The 23,599-nt window shown below is 39.2% G+C and overlaps 1 pseudogene; it reads left to right on the plus strand.

The window, feature by feature from the left end:
- Positions 1–9,065: 9,065 nt before the first annotated feature.
- Positions 9,066–9,165, plus strand: LOC126476749 (U6 spliceosomal RNA; annotated as a pseudogene).
- The last annotated feature ends 14,434 nt before the right edge of the window (positions 9,166–23,599 follow it).

Genomic DNA, 23,599 nt, shown 5'->3' on the forward strand with positions numbered 1-23,599 from the left:
TGTGGTAAGACTGTGTCATCACGTCATGCTGCAACATCGAACAATGTTAATCCCAGAAAAAGCGATGGCCAACTGGTGCAGGCTTGCAGCACGAGTGAAAGATATTTAGAGGTCATCCTAGAAATTTCTCATGCTGCTAGAGCATCTGGCACTTGGCAGCCTCGCTGAATGTGTATTTCAACTCCGATTGTCCACTTACTTCATCGAAAGACAAAGAATTATCATGCTAAATTCACTTGATATTTTTTTTATTATGTACAACTCTTATTTAAGATGTAGCGATGGATTAAAATGTTTAATTTTTAGACTGACAATGACAGATGGTAATTCTTCGTCTCTTCTTTCTGCAAGTTTTCTACACCATGCGGCTTCTATCGCATCCAAGTTACCATTTCCCTCTGCCCCGCCAGTCCTCTTCTGGCATGGCTCTTTCCTGCCTCGCAGGACTCACTCCACCGTTCCATTTTCTGTGTCGTGGACGTCTCCAGCGCCTTATTATACTGGGCCAAGAACGCAAATTAGGCGTAAATTGCAAATTCTCTTTCTATGTGAGCAATTTCTTTTTATTTCTTTCTCTCATTTCTCTCTCTCTCTCTCTCTCTCTCTCTCTCTCTCTCTCTACTTTGTGGCGTGGTGCAACACCAACGAGATAGTGCACATTTCAGCGTCGTCCCGCGAGCACTGTGCTAGCTTGTAGAAGTGTATGCAGCTATAGCCGTATTACTGTTGGAAGTATTCACAGCTAAACAGTATGAGGATAATTACTCTAATTCTTTGTATTCCCTTTCTCTTGTTGCCGTATTCCCTTTCTCTTGTTGCCAAGGGCATTTGTACCAGTAGGTATTAATTAAGTTGATTATTATTACGGTCATGACAAGTCCTGACATTTGCTATTCAATTTTGTTTGGGATACGTGTTATTTCTCATTCTTTCTTTACGGTTTACTTTCCTATGCTGACTATGTTTCCTTTATTTTGTCACTTTTTTCTGCCAGGGACATGATCAGAGTCATTCGAAGATGTTTAATTGACACTATGTATTCAGGTGGAACATCATGTATCTTTATCACTCATTCTGACATATCATTCCTTATAAATGTCAGTAACTCAAATGTGTTGTTTGTCACCAATATAATGTTGCACCTGAAGTTCGATTGGAGGTTTTTTTGTTTTCTGCTCTTTGTAGTGCTCCAACATTATTGTACCTGAAGGAGTTAGCTTTGGTAACACGAAAAAAAGGAAATAAAAGTGATTGGTTAGCTCCCACTCGACGGGTAATCATTAGCGACGGAAAACAAGCTAGATCTGGCCTCGTAAGTGATGCAGAAAGTCACGGCAAAATCTAAAGCTGGATTTTCGTTGGATATGAACCCATCTCCTTTTAATGTGAGACCAAGGCTTTACTAACTACCAGGTCATTCGCTAGCCATGATAGCGATTGTCACCAACTGAAATTATTTGCGCAGAAGTAAATTCTTCGATTGCTCAGTACAGCTTCGTCAAACAATGGGACCATAATTTTAATTGGTTTTCTCTTTCTACAGTCAGATGTGAGACGAAGAACACTGCAATAAACATCCTTTTGCTGAATTCTGATTGTCTGAGATGCGAGGCACCGAAGACTGCCGTTACCATCCCGGCCCTGGCGACAAGTATGTTTCAAGCGAAGAGCTACCGGAACGGAGTGGCGTGGGTGTCACGTAGCTCTTAACAGTACGCGCTAACTGTATACAGTCACCTATCTTGTGACCGATGGCTCCACATGAGACTCTAGGTCCACATACTCTTTGTCTAGTAGTTCTAGTTATTCGATCCTAAATTTCGGTGTTTCAAGGCGGTATACAGCATTAACCTTAATTAACAGCGAAAACCGATGTGGCTGAAGATATACCATACTTGAAGCAGAAGAACATTCCAGAAAACGAGCCGTTAGCGAAATAATTGTGAATCTGTGATTGTGAGGTACCACCGACTTCAATTCGATAGACTGTCCGAGTTATACAATGTGTCTGAAATGTAAACTTATCGATTATGAACTGTGGATTAGATATCAAAAGATGTCGGATCAATTCGAGGTGAATTTCATCAACAGTCTCAAAGAATATTTTGCGAGCTGTTTATTCCGCAACGCTTATTCTTTCGCAGAAAAGAATACCTTTCGGTGATGACGCGAAGACAAGAAATTAAGAAGGATAAAAGGAGTGAGCCACGAAATTACACCCTTAACATCGTCTTGCTGCGAAATTCTTGGGCGTATTCTATGTTGGAATATAATAAATTTCCTTGTGCGAGAGGAAAGCTACTATCCATAAATCAGCAAGAATTTAAGATGAGTCTCTCGAGCTAAACTTAGATTTTCTCGCACCATGGGTGAAGGTCAACAATCAGATGCCTTATTCCTAGATTTATGGACACAGTACTACACAGCTGACTATTAACGAAGCACACAAATTAGACTGTAAAATATGTGAGGGGCTCGAATAGTTTTTGTGCAATAATTCACAGAACGTTGTACTGGTCGGCAAGTGTTCGTCGGAAACGTACGTGTCGCCAGGAGTTCACCACAGTTGTCGAATAGGACTGCTCTTGTTCTCAATCTACGTAAACGATCTCACGGATAGAATGAGCAACATCTGCTATTGTTTAATTTTGACGCTGAAATGTAGGGGAAAGTGTCGTCATTGAGTGTAGGAGAGTACAAAATGACTTGTCTGTTTGATGAGATGAATGGCAGTTTGCTTCAAATACGGTAAATTGTAAGTTAAAGCAATTCAGTAGGGAAAGCCATCCTGTAATTTTCGAATATAGTATCTGTGATGTGGTGCTTGACACAGTGATGCGTAATAGCCAACAGAATGTGACAGTGCAAAGCGATATCGAATGGAAAGACCCCTTAAGGTCTGTTGTAGGGAAGGCGAATGATCGTCTTTATTTCATTATAATTCTAGAAAAAGTTAACTCTACCATAGGTATTTTGCGACATATCCTTGAGTGTTGTTGAGTGGATGGGATCATCACCAGGTCTGATTAAAGTAAGACATCCAAGTAATTCAGAGGCGTGCTGCTAGACTTGTTACTGATAGGTTTGATCAATACACAAGTTTTTTTATTTCAGACACCATTCTTTTGGCTGGTATGATGCGGCACGCTAAAAATTCCTGTTCCGAGCTACCCTTTTAATCTCAGAGCCGCACTAGCGCACTCCGTCCTGAATTATTTGCTGGATGTGTTCCTATCTCTGTCTTCCTGTACCGTTTTTACCCTCTACACCTCCTGCTGTTGTTGTTGTGGTCTTCAGTCCTGAGACTAGTTTGATGCAGCTCCCCATGCTACTCTATCCTGTGCAAGCTTCTTTATCTCCCAGTACCTACTGCAACCTACAACCTTCTGAATCTGCTTGGTGTATTCATCTCTTGGTCCCCCTCTACGACTTTTACCCTCCACACTGCCCTCCAATACTAAATTGATGATCCCTTGATGCCTCAGAACACGTCCTACCAACCGATCCCTTCTTCTAGTCAAGTTGTGCCACAAACTTCTCTTCTCCCCAATCCTCTTCAACACCTCCTCATTAGTTATGCGATCTACCCATGTAATCTTCAGCATTCTTCTGTAGCACCACATTTCGAAAGCTTCTATTCTCTTCTTGTCCAAACTACTTTTAGTCAATGTTTCACTTCCATACATGGCTAGGCCCCATACAAACACTTTCAGAAACGACTTCCTCACACTTAAATCTATACTCGATGTTAACAAATTTCTCTTCTTCAGAAACGCTTTCCTTCCCATTGCCAGTCTACATTTTATATCCTCTCTACTTCGACCATCATCAGTTATTTTGCTCCCCACATAGCAAAAAACCCTGAACTACTTTAAGTGTCTCATTTCCTAATCTAATACCCTCAGCATCACCCGACTTAATTCGACTGAATTCGATTATCCTCGTTTTGCTTTTGTTGATGTTCATCTTATATCCTCCTTTCAAGACACTATCCATTCCATTCAACTGCTCTTCCAAGCCCTTTGCTGTCTCTGACAGAATTATAATGTCATCGCCGAACCTCAAAGTTTTCATTTCTTCTCCATGGATTTTAATACCTACTCCGAATTTTTCTTTTGTTTCGTTCACTGCTTATGCAATATACAGATTGAATAACATCAGGGAGAGTCTACAACCCTGTCTCACCCCCTTCCCAACCACTGCTTCCATTTCATGCCCCTCAACTCTTATAACTGCCATTTGGTTTCTATACAAATTGTAAATAGCCTTTCGCTCCCTATATTTTACCCCTGCCACCTTCAGAATTCGAAAGAGAGCATTCCATTCAACATTGTCAAAAGTTTTCTCTAAGTCTACAAATGCTAGAAACGTAGGTCTGCCTTTCCTTAAGCTGGCTTCTAAGGTAAGTCGTAGCGTCAGTATTGCCTCACGTGTTCCAATATTTCTACGGAATCCAAACTGATCTTCCCCTAGCTCGGCTTCTACTAGTTTTTCCATTCGTCTGTACAGAATTCGCGTTAGCATTTTGCAGCCCTGACTTATTAAACTGATTATTCGGTAATTTTCACATCCGTCAACACCTGCTTTCTTTGGGATTGGAATTATTGTATTCTTCTTGAAGTCGGAGGGTATTTCGCCTGTCTCATATATCTTGCTCACCAGATGGTACAGTTTTGTCAGGACTGGCTCTCCCACGGCCGTCAGTAGTTCTGATGGAATGTTGTCTACTCCCGGGACCTAATTTCGACTCAGGTCTTTCAGTTCTCTGTCAAACTCTTCACGCAGTATCATATCTCGCATTTCATCTTCATCTACATCCTCTTCCATTTCCTTAATACTGTCCTCAAATACATCACCCTTGTATAGTCCCTCTATACACTCCTTCCACCTTTCTGCTTTCCCTTCTTTGCTTAGAACTGGGTTTCCATCTGAGCTCTTAATATTCATACAAGTGGTTCTCTTTTCTGCAAAGGTCTCTTTAATTTTCCTGTAGGCAGTATCTATCTCACCCCTAGTGAGATAAGCCTCTACATCCTTACATTTGTCCTCTAGACATCCCTGCTTAACCATTTTGCACTTCCTGTCGATCTCATTTTTGAGACGTTTGTATTCCTTTTTGCCTGCTTCATTTACTGCATTTTTATATTATCTCCTTTCATCAATTAAATTCAATATTTCTTCTGTTACCCAAAGATTTCTACTAGCCCTCGTCTTTTTACCTACTTGATCCTCTGCTGAATTCACTACTTCATCTCTCAAAGCTACCCGTTCTTTTTCTACTGTATTTCTTTCCCCCATTCTTGTCAATCGTTCCCTTACGCTCTCCCTTAAACTCTGTACAACCTCTGGTTTAGTCAGTTTATCGAGATACCATCTCCTTAAATTCCCTCCTTTTTGCAGTTTCTTAAGTTTTAATCTACAGTTCACAACCAATAGATTGTGGTCAAAGTCCACATCTGCCCCTTGAAATGTCTTACAATTTAAAACCTGGTTCCTAAATCTCTGTCTTACCATTATATAATGTATCTGAAATCTGTCAGTATCTCCAGGCTTCTTCCATGTATACAATCTTCTTTCATGATTCTTGAACCAATTGTTAGCTATGATTAAGTTGTGTTCTGTGCAAAATTCTACCAGGCGGCTTCCTCTTTCATTTCTTACCCCCAATCCATATTCACCTACTACGTTCCTTCTCTCCCTTTTCCTACTACCGAATTCCAGTCACCCATGACAATTAAATTTTCGTCTGTCTTCACTATCTGAATAATTTCTTTTATTTCGTCATTCATTTCTTCAATTTCTTCGTCATCTGCAGAGCTAGTTGGCATATAAACTTGTACTACTGTAGTAGGCATGGGCTTCGTGTCTATCTTGGCCACAATAATGCGTTCACTATGCTGTTTGTAGTAGCTTACCCGCAGTCCTACTTTGTCATTCATTATTAAACCTACTCCTGCATTACCCCTATTTGACTTTGTATTTATAACCCTGTATTCGCCTGACCAAAATTCTTGTTCCTCCTGCCACCGAACTTCACTAATTCCCACTATATCTAACTTTAACCTATCCATTTCCCTTTTTAAATTTTCTAACCTCCTTGCCCGATTAAGGGATCTGAAATTCCACGCTCCGATCCGTAGAACGCCAGTTTTCTTTCTCCTAATAACGACGTCCTCTTGAGTAGTCCCCGCCCGGAGATCCGAATGGGGGACTATTTTACCTCCTGAATATTTCACCCAAGAGGACGCCATCATCATTAACCATACAGTAAAGCTGCATGCCCTCGGGAAAAATTACGGCTGTAGTTTCCCCTTGCTTTCAACCTTTCGCAGTACCAGCACAGCAGGGCCGTTTTGGTTTGTGTTACAGGGCCAGATCAGTCAATAATCCAGACTGTTGCCCCTGCAACTACTGAAAAGGCTGCTGCCCCTTTTCAGGAATCACACGTTTGTCTGGCCTCTCAACAGATACCCCTCCGTTGTGGTTGCACCTACGCTACGGCTATCTGTATCGCTGAGTCACGCAAGCCTCCCCACCAACGGCAAGGTCCATGGTTCATTGGTACCTCCCGCTAGTACCATAGAAGTTGTTCTCTGATGTCTCAACATACGTTCTATGATAATGTGCGTTCTTCATGTCACTTATTTCCATATATTCCTTTCCTCGACGATTCTCCGGAGAACCTCTTCATTGGTTACCTCACCAACACTCCTCGGTAGCACCACACCTCAAATACTTTGATTCTTTCCTTTTCCGGTTTTCCCACAGTCCATGTTTCACTACCGTTCGATGCTCTGCTCCAAACGTACATTCTTAGAAATTTCTTCTTCAAATTAAGGTTTAAAGTTAATCCTAACAGACTCCTCTTCGCCAGGGATTCCCGTTTTACCACTGGTAGTCTGCTTTTTAGTCCTCCTTGTTCCTTCGTGATCAACAGTTATGATGTTACTCTTCTCGCTCTTCTCATTTCTGCTACTTCTCATTACTTTTGTCTCTCTTCCATTTACTCTGAGTCATTATCCTGTACTCATTACATTTTTCATTCCATTCAGCAAATCCTGTAATTCATCTACACTTTTACTGAGTATAGCAATCGCATCAGCATATCTTATCATCGATAACCTTTCACCTTAAATTTTAATAACATTCTTGAACTTTTCTTCTATTTTCGTGCTTCGATATATAGATTAAACAGTAGGGGCGAAAGGTTGCAGGGTCCCTGTCTTACACCATTTTAAATACGAGCACTTCGTTCTCGGTCTTCCACTCTTTTTTTTCCCTCTTGTATTGTTCGCTATTGTATATTACCCGTCTTTCACTACAGCTTACCCCTATTTTTCTCAGAATTTCGAACATCTTGTAGCATTTTACACCGTTAAATGCTTTTTGCACGTCGACAGTTCTTATGAACATGTCTATCTTTCTTCATTCTTGCTTCCATAACGAGTCACAACGTTAGAACTGCTTCTCTGGTCCCTTTACATTCCCTAAAACCAAACTGATCGTCACTTAACAAACACTCGGTTTTCTTTTTCATTCTCTTCTGCATATTATTCTCGTCAGTAGCTTGGATGAGTGAGCTGTTAAGCTGATTGTGCAATAATTCTCACACTTGTTGGCTCCTGCAGTCTTCTAAATTCAATGGATGATGTTTTCCCAGTCCCATACATTGTACACACTACCATGCATAGTCGTTTTGTTGACACACCAATAATTTCGGAAATTCCGAAGTAATGTTATCGATTCCTTATGCCTTATTTGATTTTAAGTCTTCCAAAGCTCTTTTAAATTCTGATTCTACCATTGGACCCCTGTCCCTTCCCTGTCGACTCATGATTGTTCTTCTGTTATGTCATCAAACAAGTCCTCTCTCTTTCACACACAGAGAGGCATTCAGTGTACTCTACCCACCTATACGCTTTCTCCTCTGCACTTAACGAGGGGTTTTTTCTTTGCACTCTTAGTGTTACGGCCCTTGCTGTTAATTTCAATGTTGTTTTGACTTTTCTATATGCTGAGACAGTCCTTCCGATAGTCATTTCTATTTCGGTTTCTTCAAATTTTTCATGCACTTTTCTTCTTTCGCTAGTTACTGAATCTTTTTCCCACCGTAACCTTACGCTAAGCAGTCCTCTGTCGCAGCTCCGAATGGAGGACTACTGTGGAGTCTTTTGCCACTGTAGAGATCATCTGACTTTTATTCAGTTACAGTCCATATGTCCTGTGGATACATATTATGTGCCGTTAATGCAGTAGTTCCATAGCCGTCTGCATCCTCATGTCGTTGATCATTGCTGATTCTTCGGTCTTTAGGGCAAAATCCCAACCCAAGTGCAAGAGAGTTGCCTAACTTTTGTTCGCTCCTCCATCCTCCTTGACAAGGCCGTCACGGCTGATGATTTTTAATTCAATTTTAAGCTGTGATACGGATGAACCCGGAACCGAGGACTTTTGTTTACTAACGAAAAACGTTATCCCTGGACCACGGGTGCAATAACATATCAGTGTCAAGAAGAAGAGCACCGGCGAGGAGTAAACGAAAAAGCGTGTGTCTTTGCCGTTCTGTAATTCAGTGATAGGGAAGATCAGCTCCCTCCTGAAGAGCGCTAGTATTAAGTCAATACTTCGGCAACTATCTAAATTACGCCAAGGGGCGAGCCCTGTGACAGATTATATAGCCTTATAAGTTACTGTGCTTACTAAATACTTCCAATGGCGAACAGTATATGTCGAGTAGACCGTGCGCACGATATAACAACATACAACAACAATTAGTTGGTGCTGAGAGGTGTCTGCGACTCCGCAATCCAGGAAGAACTACGCGAGTCTGAAATGCGTTTGAAAATACATTTAACGACAACACCAACATCACGAATAGTAATGGTTTCTGATATAGCGAAATTAAAGAAGATTTAGAGTTCAAAACATCAAATAACACAAAGAATAAAGATGGGGATCTGCAGGCATCGCAACGTTAAAACGGTCATGGCAGAGGCGGTGCGAAATAATTATCTCATGCCGTGATGGACTGAGCACCTGTGACTTCACTGTCACTACCACGACTCCACAGATTCTGCTGTTCATACACTAAAAATGGAAAGATAAAGAGAAGATTTGCTTCTGTGTAAGAATCACATGAAAAACACTGAGGTGTTCCACATTTATCACCGGATGCTATGCTAAGACATTCATATCACTGAAACCGCAGTACATGAATGTCAGAACGGAAGAACTGCAATACACCAAAGTACAGTTGTTGCAGAAATGCAGGGCAAATGGCAGACGAGGAGTAACGACTTATATGTGAAACGCTATAGTTGGAACAAAGCTATGATTCTCAGTACAATATAGGAACACAGAAATAAAATTGGTGATGTGAATCCATTGGACATCCTTCTGCCAACAATCGTAACACGTTATTTAGCGGCTACCGACCTACTGCTGATCAGACTTACAGACAGAGTTAGAGCCAAACATCTATCATTTTTTGACTTGAGAGGGGACTGAGATCCTAACCACATTATGTACAGCCCAATACTAAGGGATGCTACGACGCACATAGCACTGTAAACTCAATTTACAGTGACCACTTGGCTGTTTTGTTCTCGACAAATTACACCATTTACACCAGCCTGTATAAAATCTGTGACAAAACGGTATAGATCGCGATGGTACTTTAGTAAAATGACCAGTTTCGGTCTAGGCTTAGGCCATCTTCGGACACTAGTATGAAAGATATAAAACGTGCTATTTACATAAACAAGTCAAAGGCTTAAAATAATTTATACACATTAAAATGGAAGAGTCGTTACCCATCAGCTGAAGTTGACGAGACATAACACAGTCAGCTGACCGCAGTCGCTGAAACTGTTGCTATTGGTTTGGCGGCATTACATTATATAGATCTGGAGAGGGCGTATTTGTGCTATGACGTCAATGTCAGCCTATGAGAGACGACTTACATAAGTTATGTATCATTTGAAGAGACCGTTTATTTAAAAGTGAATAATTATAAAAACTTATGGCTATAAGAGAGAACAGAATGTTAAAAATAGTGGTTAATATAACAAGATTATTTAAAAATTATTACTCTTATTTCTTGTTGTACCATCTGGCGGAAATAATTTATTTAACTAGTTTAAAATATCCACAGCTTCAGCTATTTAATCAAGAGAGAGTGTGTACAGAATAACCAAATATAAAATAATTATCATCTATGATGATTATGCAGAAATTAAACTGTGTGCTGAATATTACGAACTCTGGTGGAACGTTGGCGCAGTCTTCTGGCCTGAAGACGCTATCTATTGACGCCGTTCCCATGGCCAGTAAGTATCAAAGATGTATATCATGGAGGCCATGTGTTACCATAACGAATGATGTCGACCACAGATGTTAAAGATAATCCGGATGCCGTCTTGAAGTGGTGCCGGTACAATTTTTATTATAGGTTGCCCAAAAAAGCTGGTCATACTCGTTATACAGACCCGTTTTACTAGAGAACACTAACACTTGGAGGCCAATAAACTATTATTTGTAGTATATAGCGTCAACGTATAAACACTGATTATAGAATGTCTAATCGTATAACAAAACTGAAATGCTGGTCATATTGTTTAATACAGCACTATTTCTTCACAGGAAACAATGTACTTGGCATCCAGTAGACTACATCGATCGGGACATAACGTCAACGTATAAAATGTGCTGATAAAAGAGCCCATGGTCAAATAATATAACTCAAAAGAATCCCAGAGTAGTCACTCGTGTCTACAATTTGATAATAAATCCACAACAACATAATTATATGGATCTATCAGTTATGAATTTTAGTTTACAAAATGAAAATGCCACTGGAATAAAGTTAAAACAGAAAAGCAGCAGTCTATTCAAATGATGTCTTCAAATAAATCGAAGGAAGCTTCTTCTTGAAAGTCCACCAATTCATCAACAAGATTGATGAATTATTTTTGAAATACAAAAAGATTTCTAATACTTCAAGACTGTTCAGGAGTAAACCTTTTGGAACTGTACGCAGAACTTTGAGGTTATTCATGGTAATTCCTTCTGAATGACTATTAAAATTCAGATGTTGTCCAAAGTACGTGCTGCACCCTAGATATGTTCTTTGAACCGTGTTGTAAAACCACGTCCAGATTGACCAATATACAGGGTGTCCCGTTCATCTTGACCACCCTAAATGACTGTTTGTCCAGATCCGAATTACAAAATGTTTCAAGCAAATGTTCCTTAAAGGTCACGGGAAATCAATCAACATGATTTCTTAGTTGCAGCATTGTTTTTTACAAAGATATGAAGAGCGGTATGACTTTTTTAAATGGCACCCGGTATTTTTTATTCGGTAATTCATTTCCTCTCATAAAAACCGACTCAAAAATGTATCACAGTTCACCATTCATTGAAAGACAACGTTTTTAGTTACATAACACAACAATGACTTTGAGCCCGAGACCACAAACTCGTCCACTTGCTGGAGTTGCCAGAAAAAAATGAAAACCAAATAAAAACATAACACAAAATTGACTTTGACTCTCTTGTAGCATTACCCAGGAATAGAACATTCAAAGGTGCTCAGAATGGTGAACCTGGACATCGGTAACCTGGTGCACTCGTTGAATGAAAGAATTATTTACTGCTTCCAGTGTTGCTGAAGAGAATTACAAGCAAGCACGATACGTTCCTGCATGTTGGAATATCGCGATAGACAACGTCTTTAATGCATTCCCAAAGGAAAAATGTCCAGATGATTTAAATCAGGAGACCTAGCAGGCAAAGTAACTGTTTCTCCTCGACCAATCCATCTGGCAGGATACCTTCGGTTCAGAACACGACGTGCACGTAAGGCGTTACGAGCTGGATATCAATCGTGTTGATACCACATAGGCAATCTGGTTCTTAGCGGCACTTCATCCAGAAGAGGAAGAAGAATTCGTGTGAGGTTGTTGGCAAACGCCGTGCTGTTTAGCCTACCATTGATGAAATAAGGGCCAATAATTGTAGTACCTAGCATCCCACACCAGACTTTAACTCTCCATTTACGCTGATGTTCCACTAGTCTAAGCCATCGTGGGTTGTCGCGGGACCAATAATTCATGTTCCTTGTATTTACCTGTCCTTTGTTTGAGAAGGAACATTCATCGGTAAATAGAACATTGAAGAAGAAGTTCGGGTTGGCGACGATTTGCTGCTGTGCCCACTGACAGAACTGTACACTATGCTGGAAATAATTTCCATGCTCTTCTTGAGGTAGGTGTACATGTTAATGATGGAAACGGTGACGTGTCAGAATACGATGTACACTGGTCTTAGGAATGCCAATCTCGTGTTCAAGGTATCGTGTGTTCACATGTGTTTCTTTGGTCCTTAATACAGTCTTAGATGTCTCGTGCTCATTTAAGCTATTTCGTTTAGTGGCTACCGTAACATCAGCATTGATACGTTTCATATTGTCGTAATTTAATCTAAGAGTACCATTATATATTAATTCTTTGGTAAGGACGGCTGTCCGTGTTGCGGAAAAGTGTATGTCTGTTAACTTGACAAGCCACGGGTAAAATTCATGTACTGGTGAAGACACTGCACAAGTGTCACCAATGTGCTGTGTAATTAATTCTTTAATCTTCTTATGGTGCGTTTTTTCGATATTTTCCTGTATACAATTAATTCTGTCGTCAACTATATTGAGTAAAGTGGAGAAGCAAAGTGGATACATTGTGTTACTTAATGAAAGGTGCAATCTGTACATTTTAAAATTTAGAACATCTTTCATTTCAAAGAATCTCTAATATCGTATTTCATACACAGAATGATGTTTCTCAGTTGTACAACAGTACTTTTGTACAACGTAAAAACTGATATCTATTATTATCATTCCTCTAGCATATTTGAGAGAAATTTTCTGTGCTAATAACTTCAATTAAAAGAAATTTTGGAATTCAGTTTCACTATTTTTGTTCTGACTCCTCTAGGCCACAAGGCCTACCACGAGACGAACCACAAGACAGTGGGTGAACAATGACCACGAAAAGTAGAAAGACCTCCTGACACAGAACAGGTAAACAACTGCCTTCAGACTGCAATCAGACATATTCTGCAGTGGAGAAATAGACTCCAAGTTGTATAGCCTAAGATCGACCAGTAAAGCAACCTCTTTAGGAAACAATGTTATTACTAACACTAACGAGTACAAAAATGTTTTCTCCATTCCGTTTTAGGCCCTATAACGTACAAAATTCCTCGTCATCTGATTAAAAAATATGGGTCCAAAGTTTCCTTTTCCATGAGCAATAACTCGCAAATCATCACAGTCTCAAGCCACAGTTGCTCCGGTACACAATTCAGGAGTGTATAAAATCACTTGCGATATGTGTCCCGTTTGTTATATAGGACAAGCTGGAAGTTCTTTTAGTGTCAGGTACAAGATCATTTGTTGGGGAAAAGAGGCAATATTGTACACAATTCCACTTTTGCTGACCATCTGCTAATTTCCGGACACAATTAGAAACCCACTGAAGAAATTTCCCTTTTACATAGAAAAAAGAAAGGTCACAGGCTCTATGTACTCGAAGAGCTGGAGATCCTCAAGCATACTTCTAAGAACGATTGCTTTATGCTCAATGAACAGTTACAACTACGTAACAAATATTTTGTCAATAGTTTCAGTCCACTGTTTGCGGAATTTAGATTCCTCTATTTTTTACTATATTTTTCCCTGCTTCTGGTTCTGAAACTTCATTTTCTTCTATTCTCATAGATATGTGCCGCTGAAATTACCTACATGCAAATATTTGCTGGATTGTACAGCTGTTTGTAAATTTTTTTCTGTATCATTCTCTCGTTTACGTAATAGTAATTTCAGTAAAGCCTAACATAGGGCTCTATTGTACTTAATCTGCTTGAATACTGTGTATTGTCAAAATTTCTGTTATAATGTTTAAAATGAGCACCTGTTACTATCCGCGCCTGATATGTGGTGCAACTCCTATTGTTTTCTTAGCAGCAATGTAAGCCACTGTGCCGGTTAGTCTGATGTTCCCAGCTGGGCACACGTGGCAAAGGCTAGAACGTTTTGTTTCACTTTTGACTTCAGTATAGCCGCTCTAAATTCTGATCGTTGCTTTTTAGTAATGTTATTTTACGTAAGTAACGTTTGTACGTTATGAAAATTGTCATCTTGGGCAATGCGTTTTTCTCGTTCCTAATTCTCTATGTATTATTTTATAGAATTTATCAAAATTTCATTCTGATGAGGCCACTCTCAATAGGTGTCGAAATGTAGGTCAATGTACCTACCAGCTATGCGTAACCTGTTGACTGTATAATCCTATGTTGAAATTAGTAAACGGCTGCTGAGAAACAGTCATGTTCAAAACTTCTGCTTATAAGAAGCATGGATCACAATCGCCAGTCTGAACACGTTCAGGATCAGCCCAAGTCTCTAAGTGTTCAACGGCTCGTACCAACATTATTTTTGTTGTAATATGCATGCAAGGCAATAAGTGCATCTTCTACCGACGGCACCTTGTCCAACTAAAGTATTCATTTAAGTCTGCTCACATCAACTATGACTTTAGACAAGGAATATGTGGGCACATGCAATCTGACCATGGAAACGTTATCTTTTATGAGAGTCGCTGGGCGAAAAATAATTGAAGAGAGTCTGAAATCACTTTTTGACTATTATTCCATAAATGAGCACAAAAATTATGTAACGATATTACATATGCTCCATAGGACCATATGGAATACAGTACCACAAATCATCATAAATAGAAAAAAAGTAGATAGAAGGTATTATAATACCTGTAGTAGTATTGAGTAAATGTGATACATAGCTGACCCATGACCTATATTCGCGGATAAGTTAATGAAATATCGATACTAATCCTTGAACACGGAAAAAATTTTGTTCCATCGGAACAACAGAGTTGACTCTACTGTATTGGTCAATAACGTAGTGCTCCAAAGTACTGCTTGTAAAGATGTTTCCATTATACACCCAGAAGTTTCCATCATTTTGATTGTCTCTAACAAGTCAGTAAACAAAGGAGAAGAGAATCGCTATTCGCTGCACGTTTCACAGTCTCCACGACAGAGAAGCTGCATATTACTCTGTAACAGCGCCGCCATTACATAAAAAGAAAGTTTATTTATTATCTGTAGGAATGCTATGCGATATTTCACCCATTTTGCACCTGAAATATCTTGTAAAGTGCAGGTGTTAGTTTCACATAATTATGTATCTCTGGCGTAATATTAAAATTAATAACATTTACTCACAATTGCCGTAAATAGACACGCAACACACACACACACACACACACACACACACACACACACACACACTGCATAATGTACCACATTCCTCACTTATCCTCCAAGCAAAGACTAATACTTCAGCAGGCAGTTAAATCAAAGAGCCAATTACAGTTATCTCCCTCTGTGGTATGCTCAAAATTATCCGAACTATTTATCAAACAAATATGTTTGCAGTGTTTGCACATGGTTTTTATGCATCTAAAATGTGTAACCCTACCTTAATTTCGTAAAATAATGTCAAATTTAATCTTAACTATGTTTTTACTTCTGACTGCAAAAAATCTTTGTGGACTGGTCCGTCAGACGCATCTCTGATTTCTTTGGCTTTACTGTTATTTCACCTCCCTCACCCAGTTGGATGCGGAGAGAGGGGGAAGGGGCACAAGGACATGTAGCACTAAGCAGAAAAAAAACACTAAATTAAAAGGTAAATTATTTACGAGAGAACTGAAAAAATTTTAAAGCTGAAATTACTGGAAGTTTTTATGCAAAAGAAACTTGCGTTTCGTTATTGGCTGAAAACAGGAATAACAAAAATGTAAAACAAGAACAATAATAATACACCTAAAACATGATTTACAACATTGATCTTAAAAAGAAGCACTACGTGTCATTGAGAATTGAAGGACCTTCTCTGGGGAAAGGTCAGGCAATGTGAAGGTTGGGAGAGTGGGAGTAGGAGGATGAAGGATCGGTGGGAAATATCGATAGAGGAGGAGTGGATGTTGGGAAACATGTAGAAGTAGTTAGGGATGCTGGAAATAACAGAAGGGGAAAAAGGCATAGAGAAAGAAAGGAGAAAGGGGTAGGGAAAGATAGGGTGGGAAGGAAAAGGGAGAACCGACGATGTGGAATGTGTAGGGTTGATTTGTAAATGGTGGAAAGTGTACATCTCGGGGCAGACAAGGTTGGCATTTCGTTGCGAGAGTATGTCAAGAGTGTGCAGGTGGGATGAGTCGGTAAAGGCAAGGCAGCATACTAGGATCGGAAATCAGAGGCAAAGAATAGATTTGTTGGAATCGAGTTTGCAGATGATTTTCGAAGGTTTGGTTAGTGCGAGAAAGGAGAGGTAGTAATTTGATAAGATGGTAAAGAATCAATGGGGGAAAGTTAAACAGATGCGGAAAGCTACGTAGAGCGTTTGACTTTCAAGGGTTTGGAAGGACTTATTAAACTTTGATGGAGCGGATACCCATGCATTATTTGCATAGGAAAGGCAGGGTCTACTCTAGATTTTGTATGGACAGAAGACAGTGAAGGAGTGCAGTCTCCAAGTTCGGTCACTTACAAGTTTTGACCTATTGCCATCATTCTGTTAGATAGTAATGAGGTTTCCACTTATTTATCGGTCAATGGTTAGTTCAAGGTACTTCACTGTATTATTTAACTGGAAAGGACGGTCATAAATGGTAAGGTAGAAGTAATGGAAGTGGAAAAAACTATTGCCTGAGTTTTTGAAGAGTTGATCTTGAGGAACCATTATTTACATCAGGAGAAAAATTGACTGAGGTAAAGTTGTAGGGTTTATCAAGATTTCTGGAGTGTAGGACAGAGGGCGAGGAAAGGAGTGCCATGAACATACTGAAAGAGGTGGACTGGCTGACACGGTCTGAGCATATCGGCAATGTACATGACGGAGAAGTCGACGAAGCTTTGGGACACACGTGAGGGAAAGTATGGGGACTGGTATTGTTAATAGTGATAGAGAAAGGACAGTCAGGAACAATAAGATAAGGCAGACATATGTGGATGTCGCATCTGTAAGTTTCAGTGGTGCCTACTTATTATTTGCTATGGAATATTAGAACAAGCGTAAACCACATTCTCCATAAATAATGAAACAACAATATTTACTCATGAAATGCCATCAACAATTTAATAATACTTAATTACTGAAGAGGAGTTTTAATTAATAATAATTCACAAAGCTATAAAAATGGGAAATAAAATCAATTGCTGATACAACGTCCTGTTGTCTGTTTTTGCTAACACATGGCTGCACTAGTAGGCGTTCAAACTACGCTGGTTGTACCATAGTAAAAGTCATAACAGAACTCAAATTAATCATTTACCAAATCTACGATGTTTGCCATATGTCTCAGCATTCTAAAAATCTGCAAAAACACATAAGCTTCAACGTGCAATGTTTATGTCGAGTATAAAAATGTTTAGAACAATTACCATATTGCTTTTTCATAGGTATTCGTCAATTTGGTGTTTGGAACATGATTTTGGCTCTAGAGAATACCATTCCTATGCTAAAACACTTGTGACGTAAGGAAATTAACAGACAGTTTACTCTTAAACTCAGGCCTAAAAAACCGAAACCGACCTGAGAAGGCTAAAATACTAGGCGAATACACAAATAAATAGTAATATGAATGTAATTATTTAGGCATATTCAAGCTGTGAGACCCTAATGAAATACTTAAGCGTTTTTACAGTACCTAAATACTTTAAGACTGTTCAGTCTGTTGCTGTTTACTGTCATCACCTAAGTTCTATTATCACCAATTGAAATATGGCTTTCTAAAACGTTTACCAGTGGGAAATGTGGACTGTATTTCCTACAACTATTACTGAATAACAACAAAAGGTAATAAAAAATGCAATACAATACATCACAATCCCGTACTACACAGCCAAACGTGATGTTAAGGAGAAAGGAAGACGGCGTCTTTATCACTTACAGTGCAACATGATTTTAGGATGGAAGGAAGAAGATGTCTTACGACGACGAATATCTCACACTGAAAAATGACTGTTTTGATTATTTGCATACCTACAACAACAACGGAAATGACACGGATGAAATATCGCCATCTGCATTGTCAGAGTCGATATTTCGAAAGTTAAAATCTTTAATGGAATTATATATCACTAATGGAGTACAAAAGCCCACACATACAGACTGATCTTCGTAAAACGCAAGTATAATTACAGAACTCTACAAAAACTCTAACCAAGTCCGAAAGAACAGATACCATCTTAGTATATATATAATAATTGGTTGCAAAAACACGAACGCGAGCAGATCTAACTTAGTGGTTAAAATGTACAGGGAACTACCAATATTAGTCTCATGTCTGAAACTTGTCTGATATCAAAGTCAGTCAGACATATCGGTAACCTCATGCTAAGGTATTAACCTCATCTTGAAGATAAATTCATTGCCATCCTCTGCTGTTAGACTACTGCGGAAACTGCATTCCTTTCATCCCTTCTGTAACATATTAGAACGTCGTTGACTGACTACTATCAACGTTACAGCTTCCAGTCCCTCTGTATTAAACGTTATAATGTTATTTTCTCATTAAAGTAGGCATTACAGGGAGAAAGAGAGAGACAGGGTTTTATTCCTCGTCACTATTTCCTTATATATACCATAAGCTGTAGCCAAGTGGTTAGCTTCACTGCCTCCACTCCCTTAGAAGCTGATTTCGATTCCCGGCACCTCAGACGTTTCTGTGGTAGGTAGATCTAGGGCGTGTGGGCCGAATGAAAGTCAAGAAGAAGCATTTCGTAAATATGTAAAACGGCCAATCCTACTGCAATGGATTCATCAACGTCTCTATTAAGTCTAGTTAGGTCAATGGTTATTAAATTTTCGTTAAAAATAATGCTCCACCGGAAATTTGATGTGGTAATTAATGCAGCTACCCCATATCTGTCTTCCCAGGGTATCGCTAGGCTTTTGTTCAGAATCTTTCACACTTTTTCTGCGGTTTTTCCAAACATACAATTATTGACCACTTTGAAAATTCTTCTCGAACTCATTGCTTACACTAACACGGTTTTATGCATTAGTCTCATTGTACGGCTTCATCCAGGAAGCTTGCCTAAGCGATAAAGACATCGACCAGGTGCGAGATGGACTCGACGCACTGAGGGTTCCGTACAAGACTACACATACAGGCAGCTAATCCATTTCGCGAATCCAGGACACTGACGATTCTTACCTTTTATCGACATTGATACTGCAAGATATTCGTCCCATAGATTTCAAAACTTTCGAGAATTGTTTTAATTTCAAGTTTGAAGTGCGATAAAAATTGACAAATGAAGTATTTATCGTGTGATATAATTAAAAATTAACAGTTTCACATTGTCCCACTTACTTGTACTGTGAAGCCTTGCTTCTTGCCAAATTTCATGATTCTGTACAAATGGGAAGTGCCCTACAAATTTTGATGAGTGAGTCTTCGAGTATCAGAATATGTGACATGAATGGCCATATCTTTTGAATGAATTTATTTAGAACCTTAAAATTTTTCACCTCCAAGGGACCATAGACCTTAATATGTGCCATAAATTTGTACTTCATACGTCCACTCGTTCCTTAGAAAAAGGGTTCTTAAAAGTATGACAGAAAGCAGACAACACAGTGGTCTTATAAGAGTTCCGTTTTTAAGACCGAGGTACGGACCTCTAAAAATTAAATGAATCCCTTTACAAACCAGTTTATTTTGAAAACATTGCTTACATTCACAAAGCATATTAATTTGTGTGCTTGACTAGCCGCATCATGTTAGTTTCGAACCTTGAGGCCGAAATTTAAATATCAACTGCTTAATTTCTGTAAACAATAAGTGTTAAGGCATTCCAGTACCATTCTTCAGTGCTCAAAATCACGTATTAGGCACCAGTTTTACGAATATATGTGATTAATAACACTGTGATACTTGACATTGTCATTGTGATCCTCGACATAAACATTGCACGGTTTTGTCTTGCTGATGCATTTTTACAGACTTTTAGAATATTGCGAATTTTAGAATATTGCGACATTTTACAAGCATTACATATTAATCTGAGCCTCCGTTGCGTCTTACACTGTGCCACAGCAGTCTTTACTTCTGCAGCCATGTATTGGCGAAGACAGGCAAAAAGGACATGAACTAGCAGTTGAATCTTTGTGGAAAATTATTTAAAGCGAAACTCATATTCAACAACTATGTATTATTATATCGTTAGTTAACTGTATAAGAGAGCATTGGATTTTAAATATTTATGGAGAATGTGTTTCATACTTGCTACAACATTCCATAGCAAATGTCATACTGCTTCTGATGAACTTCACAGATGAGACTAGTGAGCTACTCTGAATTCGATTTCTTGGAGTTTTTGTAGTTAGTAATGAAAAATTGTTTACATAACTTTTAATGTGATTTCACACAATTCAGGGACGTTGTATTTCGGATGTGGAAATAGTGGAAACGTAAGGTTTGGATAAATAATTCGGGTCCTCTTGTGCAATTGGGCCTTTTAGTTTATTGGCGACTAAATTGCTGACCTCTGATGGAAGAATAAGGGATGGATGGATGTGTTACGTTATGTAGTGTATGTGTGTGTGTGTGTGTGTGTGTGTGTGTGAAATCGCGCTCGTATATGCGCTTGCGTTAGTGTTTTATATGTGTGTGTGTGTGTGTGTGTGTGTGTGTGTGTGTGTGTGTGTGTGTGTGTGTGTGTGTGTGCGTGTGTGTATGTGTATGTGTGTGTGTATTTATGCAATGTTAAGTAAACATCGCGGATATAATACAATTCACTGCCAAATTTAAGCATCATTTTATCATTGCACCAGAGATACAAACATTTGTCTAAACATCTTTGACATTCAAGTGAATAATGCATATTTAAGATATTTCTTATTTATAGTTCAGTGTCTTTTACACATTTTTAATTAGAGACATGTTTCGATCAGTCAGGATTACCGTCATACGTACGAAGTAGTGGCAGCAACCTGTCTTGTCTATTCATAATATCATATCAGGGTACTGCACTCGTCAGTTTTCTAATAAGATGTTCTGAAAAGAAAGGATGTGTTGCTGATGCAACTGCTGGATGTAAGGTGGCTATACTGACTAATGCATCCATTTGACCTAGGCGTCATTTTTATGCATCATTTTCATATTAAATCGGAAGAATGTTAGTGTACACAAATATTACGAAGACAATGTTACTTGTTGCAATTTTTGCAAATCATTTTAACAGTGTAGTGTGATTGCTGGAAAGCAGGAGAATGGAGGATAATGTTACGAAATACAACTAGGCCAGTTCCACCATTTTTTATTTATTTTCTTATTAATTCTGGTTTTTAATACTGTGCTTTGAGTGACTGGAGAGCGTGGTGGCAAAGAGCAAAGGGGTTGTTGTTTGATGATGTCATCAGGGCATAAGGCTGTAGCCCCTACATGTAGGCAAACCTCTCTCATGCTTCCATCTTTAAGTGGATAGTGGCGTTCATACAATTAGTTGATTGTAATGTCGTCAAAGGAATTTTTATTCTGGAAATCATTCCAGCAGTTGCTATGTGCAACTTGAAAGATGCATGTAGGTAACATACGAGAAAAAAAGGAGAAAATGTTTCCATAAAAAAATTTGTTTTTCAAAGAGAAAGACATTCTTTTCTTATCGTTCGATATCAAATGATATACCTTTGTTCTGGAAGTAATGGTGTGTTTCTGTAAAGTCGTGCTGTGTCTGTGTTATATGAATGAGGAGTATGAGAATAAAGGAGACGTAAAATATTCGACAACAATGTGTACTAACGCCGAGGCAGGGCCAAATTGAACGATCCCATCCTATGGATGACATCACTGGATGGCTACAATGCACAATACACTGCAGAGACCTGTGGAGTGTAAATCAAGACATTGGTCCAAGGTCAGATGATAGGAAAGTTTGGTCACCAACTTTTCTCACATTCCAGACGAAACACGGCAACAAAACGTGTTTGTCAATAAAATTCAGACCTCTTTTGGGCGGGCAGAACAACTCCGTGATGTGGATTTAGACATCGGTCTTATGACAAGATTCAACATGAAATACTACAATCATAAGCTTTTTGTAATGAATAATGCTTTATTGAAGACTAGCTTTGGCAGGAAATGCCATTTTCGTGTCGACGTAAAAATAATTTACAAAAGAAACATATTGTCAGGATATGTTAACAAGTAAAACGTAATAACTAAGTAAGCATTTTTTTTTTTTTTCTTACATCAGAACTTTACACTGTCTGCGTATTTCTTGAGATGGTCAGTTTGTTAATGTCCTGTTTCTATGAAATGTTCGATTCTTAATTACATAATGGACATCAGTAAATGAAAAATGGAAAATATATAATACATAATACCCCACCTCCCCCCTTAGGCTTACCGTACTCGTCCAACGGCGTATTCCAATCGAGAACTTCAAATTTCCTGACTCCGTTTAACGCCACTGGGATCTAAAACGGTTTCATCCAGGCCGGCTTATGATCTGGTAATCAGCAAGCACCCATAGTCCCTCATTTCCCAAATTTCTGTGACCAAAACTGCAATTACTGTCAGAATTCAAACCTACTACCTCTGCTTTGCAATTTACCGTACCGATGACATGTGCATCTCTTATCGTAGCTGTAAGTATTTCACTCACAACAGACGTCTTCTATCAGTTGCCTCTTCGTGGTACACCGTTACAGTTGGACAACAACTAGAGAGGGGATATTTTCCAGAGCTGGGGAGAAACAAATTCCTTGGCACAGCCGCACTCCCACGCTCGGCAGGTCCGCATTTCGGCCCCGAGGGTCAGCAGGCCGCGCCACGGGCCAACAGGGTTACCGGAGCGGGTCGCGCATGCGCATTCCGTTTTGCAGGGCTTCGCTTCTGGCTGGCGTCATCTGGACCTCCACTCCACACGACCGAGGCCCTGCTCCCAAACCGAAGCGGTGCGTCTGCCTGATGGGACCCATGACAACTAGTGTATGCCGGGACTTTCAAGTCATCTGTGAAGACATTAGTCAACCTTTTAAAACAGCAAACTCGCCGCTATGAAGCGCTGGAAGTGATATGGAACTGGTGTCAGGCGAGCAGACAAGTCAATTTTCACATTTGTTGTATGTGGTGTTAGGTAATTAGTGAATGTTTAGTGGGAATATTACTCGCACGTTTTAATGTTCTGAGATGTTCTGAAAATCTGGCTGTACAGCTCATATATTTGCGGCTCACATACAAAGATGAACAACTGTTTAAGTCAGGTGGTTATATGTAGGAGTGGTTAATGCGGCAAGTTCTTATCTATTGTGTTGTTGGTTGGTATGTCGTGTTACGCCTCTGTCATTTTGATATTGTCTGTTCTCTGTGTGATTTTGTTACGTGTGTCGACGTCTGCTGATTTGATGTGCATTGTTTTACGTCTGGCTGACAATGTAATTTTTTCTATATATGTTTGTATTTTGTTTATTTTCAGTACCGTCTTTGTATTGCAGCTATTCTCCAGTGCT

Source organism: Schistocerca serialis, chromosome 4 (genome assembly GCF_023864345.2).
Source record: "Schistocerca serialis cubense isolate TAMUIC-IGC-003099 chromosome 4, iqSchSeri2.2, whole genome shotgun sequence".
Taxonomy (NCBI): Eukaryota; Metazoa; Arthropoda; class Insecta; order Orthoptera; family Acrididae; genus Schistocerca; species Schistocerca serialis.